Below are 15,894 nucleotides of genomic sequence, written 5' to 3' on the forward strand. Positions count from 1 at the left end.
GCAATTTAGAAGAAATGGAAAATGAGTTTAGAATTGGTACAGGAAAGACAAAGATCCAGAATAACCAACTCAATACTAAAGGTGAAAACTAAGTTGGAGGAGGAGCCTCATCTAATGTTAAGTCTTACAGAATAGCTGTAGTGATCAGGCCATTGTGGCCCTGGGAAATGAATGGGAGCAAGCTATGCTATGTGCACATGTGAGCATGTCACAATAAACCCTGTGATTATGTGTAGTTACAGAGAACTAATTTGAAAAACAATATGAAAAAAAAAACATTGTTGTGTTGATGAAAAAGCAAATAGATGAATCAGTGGGAAAGAATAGAGAACCTTTAAATAAATCCACATAAACATAATCAACTAATCTCTGAATAAACAAAGGCAACAAACATAAAGGAGAAAATGTCACTAATTAAGCAAACTCTGGTACATCCAAAGAAATAATATTAAGATCTAAAAATAAGACATGGATGAAACTTTAAGTATGTGTTACTAACAGAAAATATAAATAGGAAAAAGTTTGTAATATGTAATTCTGTTTATAAGGAAATATTGAAAAGATAATACTATGGAGAGAGGAAAAAGTTCAGTATCTTCCAAGAATTTAGAACTGGATAGAAGAAGGAATGAATAGTCTGAGCAGAGAGGACACTGAAGGCAATGAAAATGCTTTGTGTGAGACTATAATTTGGACACCTGTCATGGAATATTTGTCAAAAACCATAGAATATGCAACACCAGTGGTGAGTCTTAATGTCAGCTATGTACTTTGAGTGATAACATTGTGTAATTGTAGTTTACTTAATTATTAGAAGCCTCATTCTGGTAGAAAACTTTTATCACAGTCACACAGGAACTACCTGTGTGACTGCATGGGGTATAAGAAGAATATCTTTACCTTCTTCTCTTATTTATTGGTTTTGAATCTAAATTATTCTAAATACTTTCAAATAGTCATAGAAAAAGTCCTTGCTAATGTGTGTGTGTGCATTTGTGTGAGCATGTACGTCTGAACATCCTGGAGAGAGAGAGAGAGTGAAGAGAACGTAGAAGGAAAGGGAAGAGAGTGAGCGGTGAAATGAATGATAAATAGAAATATGAAATGTTTGCATTTAAAACATATCTGAGAGCCACTACAATACAATATTTAATAAATTAACTTTTTAATGTAAGACTGTTTAATGAAATTTAATGAATTTACAAAAGGGTGGACAGAATTAAGGGAGACTAAAGAGGGATGGTGAAGCAAGATAGGACTGTTAACAGAGTAGCATCAAATGTCTCCTGGGTCTGGAAGGGTAAGAGCACAGAATGGTTTCCAGACCTGTAGAAACCCTTAGCTGTTAGGAGAGGCAGTCCCCAAACAACTGTGGCTTTCTGTTAATAAAAATAATAATAAAAAAGAAAACAGCTGCCAACCTGTGGCATTGAAGGAAGCGATCCCAGGAAGAAGTCACCCAATTTCATGCTCTAAGTTCCCTTGCTCTATAATGTTTCTCCACAGCCAAAGGGCAGGAGGCCTCTGAGGCAGTCCCTAGAGATCACTTCTTGAGAGTCTGTGTGGAGAAGAGCAGAAGATGAATCTGAAGGTAGGAACTGAACAAACATCTTCACTTAACATAACTTAATCTTATTTTTATGCCATCCCTGGGGGTTGTGAAGAGCCACATATCAGTGGGTTGAAGGGAAAGCTATGGAAACCAGGTTTAAGGATACAAAAACTAAAAAAGTCTAGCATTTCTTGTTTTCATCCAGCATATTAAATATTATTGGTAAATATTTTTTCCATTTTTTAAAAGTGACAGAAACAGCAGAAAAAGGCAAATTTCAGTAAATGAGATATAAATTAAATGTCAATGAAATTAAATTTTGAAATAAAGTTAAAATCCTAGGATTGGATACTAAGAATGTCATATTAACTTGGCATGAATAATGATATGATTGGTGCTTGTTTGGTTAAATTGAGGTAAAATAAATACAACAATGAAATACAAAGATCATAAGTGCATAATTGTATGAGCTTTAAATATAATCCATCCTCATAACCAACACTACTATCAAGATATAAAACACCTCCTTCAACCACCCCAGAAGATTCCCACCTGACACCCTTTGGTGGATTCCCCAGCTCCGTCCCTGGAAAATCATTGTTCTGATTTCTGTCACTGTGGATTGATTTTGCTTAAACTTCAGCTTCACAGATATAGTCATATAGCAAGTACTTTTTTTCTGGTCTGGTTTCTTTGACACAGAATTACATTTTTCAAATTCATGTATAAAATTTGAATTGTTTTTTATTGCCAAATAGTACTGTATCATATAACTAGATCATAAATTGTCATATTTTAATGGTTGAAATATATTCATAATTTAAATTTATACAAATATAAATTCTGCATCAGATATATGTATTGTGAATATTTTCTTTCAGTCTGTGGCAGCCCTTTTCATAACAATTTCTTTTTTAATTTATTTTTATTTCTTACATACATGAAAATAGTGGAATTAATTACAATCATAATTATCCATTCACAGCACAATTATGCATAACTCTGTATATAAAGTATGTTCACGCCATATTATGCCATTATATATGAGATCTCTTATTTTTTGTTTTTACATTACAATTCTTAATACACCTTTATACCATAATTTATCATATTTCTGTTTGTATATAAAGTATGTTTCCAACAAATTCACATGTTCATACATGCATTTTGTATAGTGATGAGGGTCTCCTTCCACCATCCATGCTATTCCCCTTCTCCCTCCCTTTCCCTCCCACCACTATTCCCTATTTAGAGGTTATCTTCCTCTCATGCTCTCACTCCCTACCACATTTTGAGTCATATGCCTTATATCAGAGAAGACATTTGGCATTTGTTTTTTGGGGACTGATTAACTTCACTTAGCATTATATTCTCCAACGCCATTCATTTCCCTGCAAATGCCATGATCTTTTTATTTTTTAGTGCTGAGTAATGTTCCATTGTGTATAAATGCCACATTTTTTTATCTATTCATCCATGGAAGGACATCTAGATTGGCTCCACAGTTTAGCTACTGTGAATTGTGCTGCTATAAACATTGATGTGGCTGTATCCCTGTAATATTCTGTTTTTAAGTCATTTGGGTATATCAGTATAGAGATTCCTTAGAAAGCTGGGAATGGAACCACCATTTCCCCCAGCTATTTCTCTCTTTGGACTATACCCAAAGGACCTAAAAACAACATACATTAACTTTTTAAAAAACATTTTTAGTTATGATACAACAACAAGTCACACCTTGACATAATTACAAAGCAAGTAACTCAAACTGCTCACATTTAGTCCCCAGCAATTATCCTGTGTCCCCTGCTCCCCCTCCTTTTCTCTGACTTCAATCCATTGAAATTCTACATTTTTGCACTATTCCATTTATGCACATAGGAAAGTTCAGTCGCATTAATTCCATTCTTGCTTTTCCTGTAACTTCTTTCTCCTCCTCAATCCCCTCATCTACGCTACTGAACATTTTGATCAAATTTCCTCTCACCTCTTTTCTTATTTGTCTTTTTTCTTTCATTCTTTCTTCTTCTTTTTTATAAACCATCTTCCCTTTATTTTGGATTAGCTTCCACACATCAGAGAATACATCTGAACTTTGTGTTTTGGGGACTGGCTTATTTCACTTAGCATGATATTCTCCAGTTCCTTCCATTTACTGACAAATGCCACAATGTCATTCTATTTTATGACTGAGTGATACTCCATTGTGTATATATAAAATATTTTCTTTATCCATTCATCTGTTGAACTGATCCTAAATTTGTTCAATACCTTTACTATTGCTCTTTACCAAAATCACAAATAACAATAAATGTTGGCAAGGATATGGTTTAGGGTTAGGTTTAGTGTTACTGTTGTTGGTGCAACCACTCTGGAAAGAAATATGGAGATTCCTGAAAAAAATGGGAATGGATATGATTCAGCTCTTTCTTTTCATAAATAAATAAATAAATACACACACACACACACACACACACACACACACACACACACACACAAATGATTTAAAATTAGCACACCAGAATGTTGCAGCCACGTCAATATTTAATACATTTACTTTTAAATTAGTTGTTCTATTCTTCAGTAGATAATTACACACATTAGGAAATCAAAGTGACTTGAAATCATATGCTTTTGATTTGACTTTGTTCAGATTTCCAGCTAGGGAATTTCAAATTATCTTCATATACTACTGGGTTAATTCAGCATAAGTGGAATTCATTTTTTTATTTTCCAAAGTGATAATATTCTATTTGCATATTTTCTCTTCCCATATAAATGGTGAGGTTCCTCTGAGTAGGTGAATAGGCATTTCGTGTTAAAATAAATTTTCTGAAGGATGTTGGAATTTGCTAAGTGAAATAACAAAAAGAAATATTAGCCATATTCTATTAATGCAAGAGGCATCAATAACATTTGTGTTGTAAAACCTTTGATAAATCAACTTAAAGATTGTTTATTCTGGAGAGTCCAATAATATAAAAATATAAGAATCCATTGCATAGTGTCATAAAAAAACACAGTATAAGTTTGTATGCACATTTTACAACTCTGAGGATTTCAGATGATAAAATAGGTTCTTTAAATCTTTCATAATCTTCCAAACTTAATGTTAATATTAACCTGATATAGGGGTTGGGGATGTAGCTCATTTATAGAATGCTTGCCTAGCATGTGCAAGGCCTTGGGTTCAATTCCCAGCCCTGAAAATTTATAATATATATATAATTTCAAAATATATCTATAATTTCAAAAATTAATTTTAAAGAATTTTATAGAAAACTAGCTGTTAATGATTTTGAACATGTCAGCTAAATTTAAGGTAATTATTTTTCTCCATATTAGTATAAATGCAAATACAAAGCTTCTAGTATCTTGTTAAAATAATTTTTAAAAACCCTGAAATATTAATTTTTCAATAAACATGTTTTGAATATCAATATGTACATTGAAAAAATATAGAAGTACATTACTATAAACCTCTTATTATCATACAATATTTTCAATTAAAAGAGACATATGTTATTTTTTGCCTTTGCCCATAGATCTTTTAGTGACACATCTATCAGACTGCTATGAAGACACAAGATTTAATAATAGCGATATTTAAACTACAGGATCAACAGACATTTCATTCTAGAAAGTTGGCATATCAACTTTTTATTTCTAATATAAATGCATTATAAAAAAGCATCAAATGAAACTTTCTATTTCTAATAGAATTCATCAAAAAAAAAACTTCTGAGAAACTTTCTGTTTGTAATGGCATGGACTATAAAAAAGCAGAAGGTTATTGAGGCTAATTTGTAACAAAACAAATAAAAATGAAATATAGCTGGCCCTGGAGATTTATGTAAGATTGCAGTACACAATGGAAAACCAATAATTAAGCTGCACAGTATTAATATGAATATTCAAAGGAGAAAATTGAGTCTCACCATTTATTTCTTTGGAATTAGATGAATTAAAACGATGACCCACATAATATTGTATAAGAGATTTATCTCATTATAGAAATGAAAAGATAAAGAAAATATCATTAGTCATCTAAATATGGTGATGGGCACACAAGTACTCTTGTGTACTATAAATTTTTTCTTAATAATAGTGAATGACGACTTATTTCCCAAACCTATTTTTACAATAGAGAACATTATAAAACACAGGAAAACTGACTTATAAAATATAAGAAAATCCTAGTAATTTGCTTGAGGAATTAAAAAAATACTCTGCATATCACAGAAAGAGAAAACTTGCTTTGAAAACAAATAGCAATTTGAAAATTTAATAACTCTTTATAGATAAAATAATTAGATGCATATTAGATGTATATTATTTTCAACTTTCCTATTTATTAATTATATATAGAGAGATATAAATATATATAAATCCTGAGCATTACTCATGTTCTATAGAAAATTTCAGGACACAGATTCCATGAGTTCACAATCACTATTGCTTTAATAGGGGAAACAATTATTTCAACATTAATTCTTACATCATGGTTCACTCAGTTAAAATGTTTTCTGCATGAGTTATACATTTCCAATATTACTAAACAACATAAGGTAGAAAATATGAATGTTAAAAGGTCCAAATTGGCTCCATAATTGGTGGTATTGCTACATAGTTAAGAAACATCTGGGAACATTATTCAGTAGGATGAGTCCCAGAATAAATTAGTGGATTAACAAGGGATATGGTTATTCAGGGAATTGCATGAAATGATAATGAAATGCTTGGGAAGTTTTAATAATTAAATTTTCCCCAAGGAAAACTTCTGCTGAACAATCATTAAAAGTGTTCTCTAAAATCTTTCACATTTAAAAAATATTTTCTCCCAATGATTCAAATGTGAACAATATTGTTTCTAAAAGTGCATATAATATACCAACAAAAATGACTTCAGTAGTTATACCTGAAAAGACAGAGGTGGCATTTCAAGGTTCCTTCAAGGAATCCCTTTTCTTAATTAAAGTGCATGCCACCTTATAGTCTTATATTGGTTAAACCTAACAGTGAGTATACATTTTGCTGCAGAATTTTTTTAGGAGATCATATGTTTAATTTCTATAATAATTTCTTGTGTTCTAAATTCACAAAAGACACTGAGGCTCAGCTGTATTGAGGTTATGTGTGAGTCTTTGTAGACAAAATGGGATTGAGTCAAGATAGAATTAACTGACTCCTAACTTCAGGTGTGTTTCTTTGTGCTAAATGATCCCTAGAATGCCAATGCATTTTTCCACTTAGAGGAAAGATAAAATGTTAATATATGCAAGATTATATTTGGCTTCTACACTGTGCATAATAACTAATAAAACTGCTTACATTTTATATTATTCTCTGTCACACTGGCACCACTTAACCTGAGAAGAACACACTCATTTACATTCCAAGGGCACTTTGAGATTTGAATTAAACATAAGTGTACCCAAGAAAGGGATCCCGTGATGTTTTCCAGGATGTCAGCTTCTAAGCACTTATTGACTAATATATTTTCTTCACAGACAAATGATCAGCTAAATGCACTGTGCTGTCAATGGGAAGTAACTGAACTGAGGGCACTCTAGTATTTGCTACTGCAGAAACTTATATATCCTGAAATGAGTTATCTTTTTATTTTCTGGACCTTATTTTTAAATCTTTGGTAATTAGTCAGTTGATTATCTAATCTATATAATATTTTCAACCTCAAAGCAATTTAAAAGAGCAAAATAATTATAGAACTCTGAGCACAAAGATCCCAATCCCCTGAATTCCCCATCTCAATCCAGCCATTTTTAATTATTCATTTTTATACTTATTTATGTATTTATTTATTTTGTCCATCTTGAGGAAAACATTTTTATTTCATTCCTTTACCAGGTGACTTATGGAATAAAGAGATGGAGACAGAGGTTTTACTGGGCAATCTGGATGAACAGGGACATATAAGACTGAGAAGGCAGCTACTCTGTAGTCTTGTGTATTTGGGCAACAAATAGCAAGTGACTGGAGAAGGCAATGCAGCTGGGGTTTCTTGTAAATGGGCTGATTTTGTGGATCTGCACTTTCTTTCTTCATGTGTATAAGTTTGCAGAGAGTTCATTTTTCATAACATTTCATATGTCACCTAATGTGGTTACTTCTCCTGATATTCACAATTGTTATTTTAAACAAAGCCTATGTGATTGCAAATGAATCTTCAACTGTTCCATGGTGTCATTCTTGATCTAATCAGGTGAATTTTTCCTAATGTAACACATGAGTACCAACTAATCCTCTGAGACCAAAAGAGCTAGACATCTCATTGAAAAACAATGGTCACTTCTTAATAACATCTGCTTGTCTAAATTATCCCCCCTCTAGTACCTCTGTGATTCTATTATCACTGATTCAGGTAAATCAGTGTCCACCAAGCTTCTGGCTCTAATCATTCTTTTTTACCCCATGTTTTAGGTGGTGGCCTCCTGTTATCACATATGTCTCAGCTCTGAGAAAATCCTTCCTCTTGAAACATGTGTCTAAAATTTCACAACTCTCTACCTCCTGTAATTATCACATATTACTTAAGTAACTTATTACTTATTGACCCATATTATTACTTTTTTATATTAATATATTTATCTTTCTAGTATATTGTATGATCCAAGAGAAAAAAAGTTGTGTCTTATTCAATTTTGAATTCCCAATGTATATATTAAATATATATTGCATCCTATAATATAGAGAATAAGTAGTAGAAAATTTTGAGGGATTAGTAAAGAGTACAGAGGCAGACAAATACTCTAGAGAGACTTAGATATATGAAGCAACACATCCCAACATTATGTGTAACTATTATGCAACCTTTAAAAAATATGCAAAGAAAAAAATACTTCTAAAGACACTGGTGACACTTGAAACATTTGACAATATCTTGATTAATGTGCAAACCCATATTCATAAGTAATGTATGTGTGCTATTTCTTTTTGATCTACAAAGGTGCTTCCCATTTTAATGCTATCTTACTGTGTTAATCCGTATTATAAAATGTCCTTAAAAAGAAAGTAATCTTATTAGGGTTAAATTTATAAGAAAGTATAAACTCAAAATGATGAGCCTGATCCTTTATTTTTTGTTACTACTACCGATCTGACAAAGTAAAGAAGGGGCTGGGATATGACTCAGTGGCAGAACACTGTGCTAGCATGGGCAGAGCCCTGGGTATAATCCCCACCACCTCCAACAGCAACCACAACAGCAATGAAGCAGAGAAAAAATCATATTCCTGACTAATGATACAACTTTTTTCATTGTAGATAAATTCTCAAGTAATTAATCTCCCTTTTGCTTTACTATTAAATAAAATTTTTTGATGAGAAATCATCTAGCTTCCAGGGTTTTACACATCATATCAGTTTATTTGCTGATTCAAGGATATTTGGACTTCTGTAACTTTATTTCTTGCTATAAAGTAAAATATTAAAACTTGACTTGTGAGTGGCTAAAATTCTGTAGAAACACTTCCTCAAGAGAATGAGTTTTTCCACAGAATGTTGTTTCAAAAAATAAATACTATTGCTGAAATACAGAAATCTTTTTGTTTTGTTGTAGTAGAGTGATGTTTTTCTTACAACAATCATTATTTCGAATATTAGTCAAAATGATTCTAAAACTGTGGTAAAATAATAAAAGAAAGAAGAATAGCAAACTAACAATGATAAAGTTCCAAAAGGAGAAACTAAAAGTTGTCAAAGGGGAAATATTAACTAAAATTGCTAAAAGAAAAGAAAATATATTGACAAAATAATGTCACTTTAAGATATCACAGTAAAATGAAAGACAGATAGGTTTCAATTTAATGGCTGCTTGGTGACCTATATGAAATAGATTGATTTTCCCAGTCTCACTTTTAATAGAAAATGATCCATAGTCCAAGAGAAGAATAAAATCTAAGTTAAAGAAAACTTTACTCAAAAGATACTTCACAAGGTTTTTTCCATTGAACTAGCTGTAAAGTTTCTTAGAAATATTTCAATTTATAAGACAGGAAAAAATAAATAGGTTATTTTTGAGACATTAAATTATTGTTAATGATAGATTAAACTATAAATAAAAACTATTACTGAACTTTTGTGTTAATTAGAATGACTTTAGATATTTCAGAATCACCTTATGGCTTATAATATTCTAAGTTACTAGATAAGAATTCACCATTAAGTACAATAGAACTATAATTTTAATTCCTTTTGCTTTAAAAAAAGTTTACTATCAGTGGTATAATTGTAAAGTAGATGGTTTCAGAAAACTGAGTAGGTACTATCAACCTTCAATGTCTCTGAGCCGAATATACAGAGAAAAGAAGGAAAAGCTAGAATTCTGTGCTTTCCCCTACACTGGGCCCAGCACCCTCCACTTCCAGCAGAGTGAAGAGACCAGAAGGTTCCTGCCAACCTTCAGCATGGTGATGTGGATTCCATACAGTTTTGGGGTTTTGTTTGGAGACAGGAAGGTATAAAAATGAATTTCGATCTGAAGGGTGTAGAGGTTCTTTTCCCATTGTACTCTGCTCAAGGCATTTTGACCCCAAATCAGTTGAGAACCATGATTTGAGAAATGAGACCTCAAGGACAGGGAGACACAGTAAAAGAAGTAGTGAGGGGGAAAACACACTGCAACTTGCTCTAGGGACTGAATTGAAAGAGAGAGAGAGAAAAAAAAAAGAAGAAGAAGAAGAAGAAGAAGAAGAAGAAGAAGAAGAAGAAGAAGAAGAAGAAGAAGAAGTTTGAAATCCATGTGTTTACTTAATCATCTTCTTCATTCTCCTCCCCCTCCTCCTCCTCCTCCTCCTCCTCCTCCTTCCCCGTACTCATCATCTATATCAGGAACCCAGAAGAACTGCAACAGATTTGGCCATATATTATTTTTGATGACCTCTCCTAAGTCATCTGCACATGCATCAGAAAGGTCAATAAACCAGGTAAAGAATGGATCTGGTTCTTCATGCTGTGTCTTCCCGCTGGCTTTATTATGCACTTGACTTGAATGTTGTTTCAAATCCTTTCCAGTTGATTTTTTTAAATTTCAGTGACTTTGAACATGGATCACATTCTCATTCAGATGAAATTCTTTGGAGAGAATTTTTATTTTCCAAGTAAGGATTTTCATCAAGATAAAAATCTATACTGTAACTTGATTTGATATCTTCAAATTCTTTCACTTAAGCTCAGGTCAAATACAACACCTCTTCATCTTCCTCCCCACGAATTGCAGACACTTATGGATGATTGACAAATGTGACCCCAAAATTTGGGATTTTAGCGATCAATTCTGACCTTTTCTGAAAAAATGGTTGGTGACATTTGCTATATTTCTGTTCTACTTTCAATATCTCCTCACTGGCCTGTTCATTAAGTCTATTTCATTTTGTTCTTCATCAATATACTCAGTTGCTTCTTCCTTTTATTTTTCACTTTTCAGCAAGCCCAGAGAGGTGGATAAAGCCTTATGCTTTGAAGCAGGAGGCAGTTTGGGATTCTTACTTTGATAATGGAGTGAAGATTTGGGGGCCATCCTGTGAAGAATTCTAGGAGCAGACCCATGGATCTCCCACGTCACCAAGGAGAAGAACAAAAAGAGAGGGAAAAAATATTTTAAAATATCTTATTAAAAAGAACATGAACATGAAGTAAAATTTGTTCAATATTTATGACATAAAAATATTCATAAAAGAAAATATTTGCCCAACACACTCGGTTTAAGGGGAAAATCTTTCCTCTTTATTAGTAAATCCTTGAATCTAATTGCATTCCTGATCCTATTCTCTGCCCTTCCTAGTCAGATATAAACTTTTTCCATATTTTTGCTATTTCCTTAGGTATGTAAGTATCTATAGATACTGTAACTATGTTTTTTCACATTTTAAAATATTTGCTGGGCTGGGGATCACTTTTTAACACACAATAAAAGTAATTTTCCATATTTCAACATAGTAGTTTTGTTACCATATTTGTGTTTGAATTTATTTTTAAATAACTTATTTTCCATTTATGAGAGTATTTTCAATTAATTAATTTATTAATTGTTTCAGTGCTACACATTGAACCTAGACATTCACACATGCTAAGCATACACTCTACTACTGAGCTACACCCTGGCCTTAAAACAGTTATTTTTTAATATTTTTCCCAATTAATGGCTGATCATCATATATAGTGTTTTGGATTAAAGATAGTTCTAAATTTTAAACTTTTTTACATTACTATTTATAATTTCATGACCCTGGTTATTGATTATTAATGTATACTCACAAATGAAGCTTTAATTTTTAGCAAAATAGTCTTTTGATAACAAAAACTGTGTTGATTTAATAGGTAAATTTCATTACATATGAGTTTTCATGTGCATTAACATGATCTGATGATCCATTTATTTGAATGTATTTTTTAATTTTGATTTTTTTTCTCAAAAAGGATATGTGTAACTCTCATTAGAAATGTAGGCTTGGATTGTGGCTCAGTGGTAAAGTGCTTGCCTAGCATGTGTGAGGCACTGGGTTTGATTCTTAGCATCATATTAAAAAAAATAAAGATATTGAGTCCATCTTCAGTTAATTTTTTAAAAATGTAGCCTGAATTTTAACCTGTACTGCTCTAATGAGTGGATACAAATCATGTTCCCAAAGTATTAATTTTGTTATAGGTGTATATACAATCTAATTTTCATTAAAAATGTTTAAAGAACAAAATAAATAAGAACAAAAAAACTACAAAAGCAGAACATAATGAGCCTCTGTATACCTTCCAAAATAATTATGACATTATTTGAATTGCAGAAGTCACCCCCCTGATCTTTCTGAGTCAAAAGATAACTGCTATCATCATTTCTCAAGTAAAAGTTATTTTGAAAGTATGTGGAACCATTGCCAAACCATTTGAAAATGCTCACTAACTGAAAAAATGATATAATTTAATTTACTTATATTTTTTATGTCACCATATATTTTATCAGAAAGCATGTACTCACTTTTTCCTTAAATGGCATTAAATAGAGTTCATCAAAAAATAATAAATAAGTAAACAAATAAATGAAGTATATGTAATCATACAGATGGAAAATATTATGTATTATTTATCTGACTTACTGTGTTAACATTATTTTATCCATATAGCATAAACTTGTATTTTTTGTCATTATTCATTACTATACAATTCTTTGCAATTTTCTTATTTATTTTTCATGCTGAAGACCTTTTTGTGAGGTTTCAGCTTTTGTCTATTACAAATACTTTTGTTTGATATTTCTATCTATGTATTTCGTGAATATGTGAGTAATTTCATGTTGAAGATATATATGAGGGATTAGGTTTTTAGAATTATATGGATTGGCATACTTAAAAAAGTTTTCAAAAGTGATTGCCAGCATATGTCATTTCAATTTTTAAATTTTTTTCTTCTGTGTTAGGTTTGCAGTGCTATTTTATTGTGGTTCATTCCACCTTCTTGTTCCTTAGTGAGACTGACCATCTTCTCAAGAGCTTACTAGACAATTTGGATTCCTTGATAATGTGAAGTACCTACTCAAAATCTTCTCTAAAACTAGGTGTGGTGGCAGATGCCTGTAATTCTAGTGAGTTGGGAGGCTAGGGCAGGAGGATCAAAAGTCGGAGGTCAAAGTCCACAATTTAGTGAGACCCTGTCTCTAAACACTTTTGTTTTAATTTCAATGTATTTAGAGTCAGAATCTTTCTGATTTTCTTAGCCTCACTAAATTGCTGAGGCTGGTTTTGAATTCTCAATCCTCCTGCCTCAACCCCCAAAGCCACCAAGTCACAGGCATGCACCACTGGGCTGTTCCTCAAAGCAAAATTTTTCAAAAGAGACTGGAGGAGTAGTTAAATGGTAAAGCACCTCTGAGTTTAATCCTCAGTACCACAATAATTAAATGAATAAAATATATAATATCTTCCCCATGTTTTTTAATAGGTTCCCTTTTCCTTATTAGTGACTAGAATTATAAGTATATATCTCTATGTCTAATTAACTATCTATATTTGTATAATTATACATATTTATATCATATATAAGTATCTTGAGACATGTATCTTCTGCAAGTTTCTTGTATATTGTGAATACATTTTTTGATTGCATTTGCAGTCTTTTATAGGTGATCTTTGACCTAATTTCTTAGTTTTAATGAAGTCTAATTCATTTATGTTTTCTTTATTGTTAGTACTTTCTGCATCCTGTTTAAGAAAGATTTTTGTCACTCTCAGCATCATACAGATAGTCTCCTAGGTTGTTATTAGAGGTTTTTATTTTTTTATCTTTCACATGTATCTCTACAGCAAGATGTCAGTTAAAACTAGCATTCACAGTTTCCATATTCAGATTAAATTGAACTAGTATCATTAATTAAAATATTTGTGTTTTTTTTTTCTAATTTAAATGACCTGATGTGCAGATCACCTATTCCTGTAAATCAGGTCTGCAAGTTTGCTTGCTACTTCTATACTTTCTCTTTGGCTCAACAAGTCTAATTACATTTACATCAAGGTCATACTGTTTATCTCTGGCTTTATTAAGAATCTTATTTCCCATTAGTTTATATCCAATAAATTCATTCCGGATTTTCTGAGTTTCTGTGTTGCCATATTTGTTTAGAATTAGCCTGCACAATATTTTCTTATTCTACTTTTCCACAGATTGACCTGTCAGGATTTTATTTGGAACTGCATTGAATCTATAGTATAATTACAACAGAAACTGACACAAAACATGATGTGAAATATTCTTCCATTTATTTTCATTTCTAAGATTTTTTTTCTCAGAAATTTTAGAAGATTTTTCTCTTTTTTTGTTATTATTTTTGTTTTTGCTTTTTTGTACTGAAGATTGAACATAGGGAAGCACTCAACCACTGAGTCATTTCCCAGTCCTTTTTTTTATTTTGTAATTTTATTTTGAGGCAGGTTGTCACTAGGCTGGTTAGGACCTAGTAAATTTCTGAGGCTGACCTCCTGCTATAATCCTCCTGTCTCAGCCTCTCTAATCACTGAGATTATAGACATGCATCTCTGCACACAATTTAGAAGTTTTTTTTTAAGTTTAGCATTATTAATTACTATAACAACTATAACAGATAAGTAAACAAATAATAGAACAATTATAACAATTACAAAATATTTAATAGTATTTTTAAATGTTATTTTAAAATTTATATTCTACTTTCAGTGATCATGAAGGAATTAAAATTTTTATAATTTTATATCTTGCAATTTATCCAAATTCAGCTATTAATTTTATTATTTATAAATTTGTTACCTATTCAAATGAAAAAGTTCTGTTTCTTATAATATCATACCTTTAGTTATTAATCTTTATTTTTTTGAATCCTTGAAGTTATTAGAATTGAAGTGTGATATTAGGTAAGAAAAAAGGTAAAAAATTTCCAAATATGTGAAAATTTTTAAATGTTACACAATTAATTATGATGTTTTCTGTTTTTCTTATAGTAGAAACTTTAGACAAATGCATTTCAAAATATATGGATGTTTTCTTACATTTCAAATTGAAAGTAGTTCTCTGAACAAATTAAAATCTAAAAATAAGGTAGATAGTTACTAATGTGGAAATGTTTTAAATTAGATATCTTGGTTTTTAATGCATAGAGGATTCAGAACCCATTTATTTTCGTGGATTATCCTACAAAGTAAGCATTATGTCTATTTATTCAAATTTAATTAAATTACATTCATTTTTTCATATTTCTCTTATATGTTTTAATATTTGTAGCATCTGAAATATGTTTTATTTCATTTGTGATAATTTTTTACTATTTTTTTAACTAATACAATTCATTACTAATATATCATTTGAATCAATCTTTACAAGGCACTTTCTCATTTTATTGAAATCTCCTGATGGTAATTTTAATTTTTCAAGAAAAATCTCTTTAGTCTCATCACTTATTTTTTTCTCATTTTCCACACATTTTAAATTACCTCTTTCTAATTATACAAAATATTATAATTTATTTTGATGTAATTATACAGCATGGAATAAAATTTGTTTGGATTCAGTCCCCAGTACTTCCCCTTTCCTCCCCTCCTTCCTCCTCCTCTTCCTATTCCTCTACTGAACTACTAATTTATACTTGTTTTCATTCAGTTAGTGGCTTGTGGATGTACGTTAAGCCAAAATTCATTGTGATATATTCATATATGTCCACACAAAAGTTAGATCAGATGAAGTCCACTGTTCTTTCCTTATTGCATCATTCCTTGCTTTCTCCTCATCTTTAATTCCACAGATCTTTCTTCTGTTTTCATGGAATTCACCTCCCATTTATTTTCTTTTTTACCTTATTTTGGTCTCAT

At 31.2% G+C, this 15,894-nt stretch overlaps 1 pseudogene; it reads right to left on the reverse strand.

Moving 5' to 3' along the window:
• Positions 1 to 10,321: 10,321 nt before the first annotated feature.
• LOC143389412 (protein SET-like) lies at positions 10,322 to 11,090 on the reverse strand (annotated as a pseudogene).
• Between the last annotated feature and the right edge of the window lie 4,804 nt (positions 11,091 to 15,894).

This window comes from Callospermophilus lateralis, unplaced genomic scaffold (assembly GCF_048772815.1).
Source record: "Callospermophilus lateralis isolate mCalLat2 unplaced genomic scaffold, mCalLat2.hap1 Scaffold_73, whole genome shotgun sequence".
In the NCBI taxonomy this organism is placed as follows: domain Eukaryota; kingdom Metazoa; phylum Chordata; class Mammalia; order Rodentia; family Sciuridae; genus Callospermophilus; species Callospermophilus lateralis.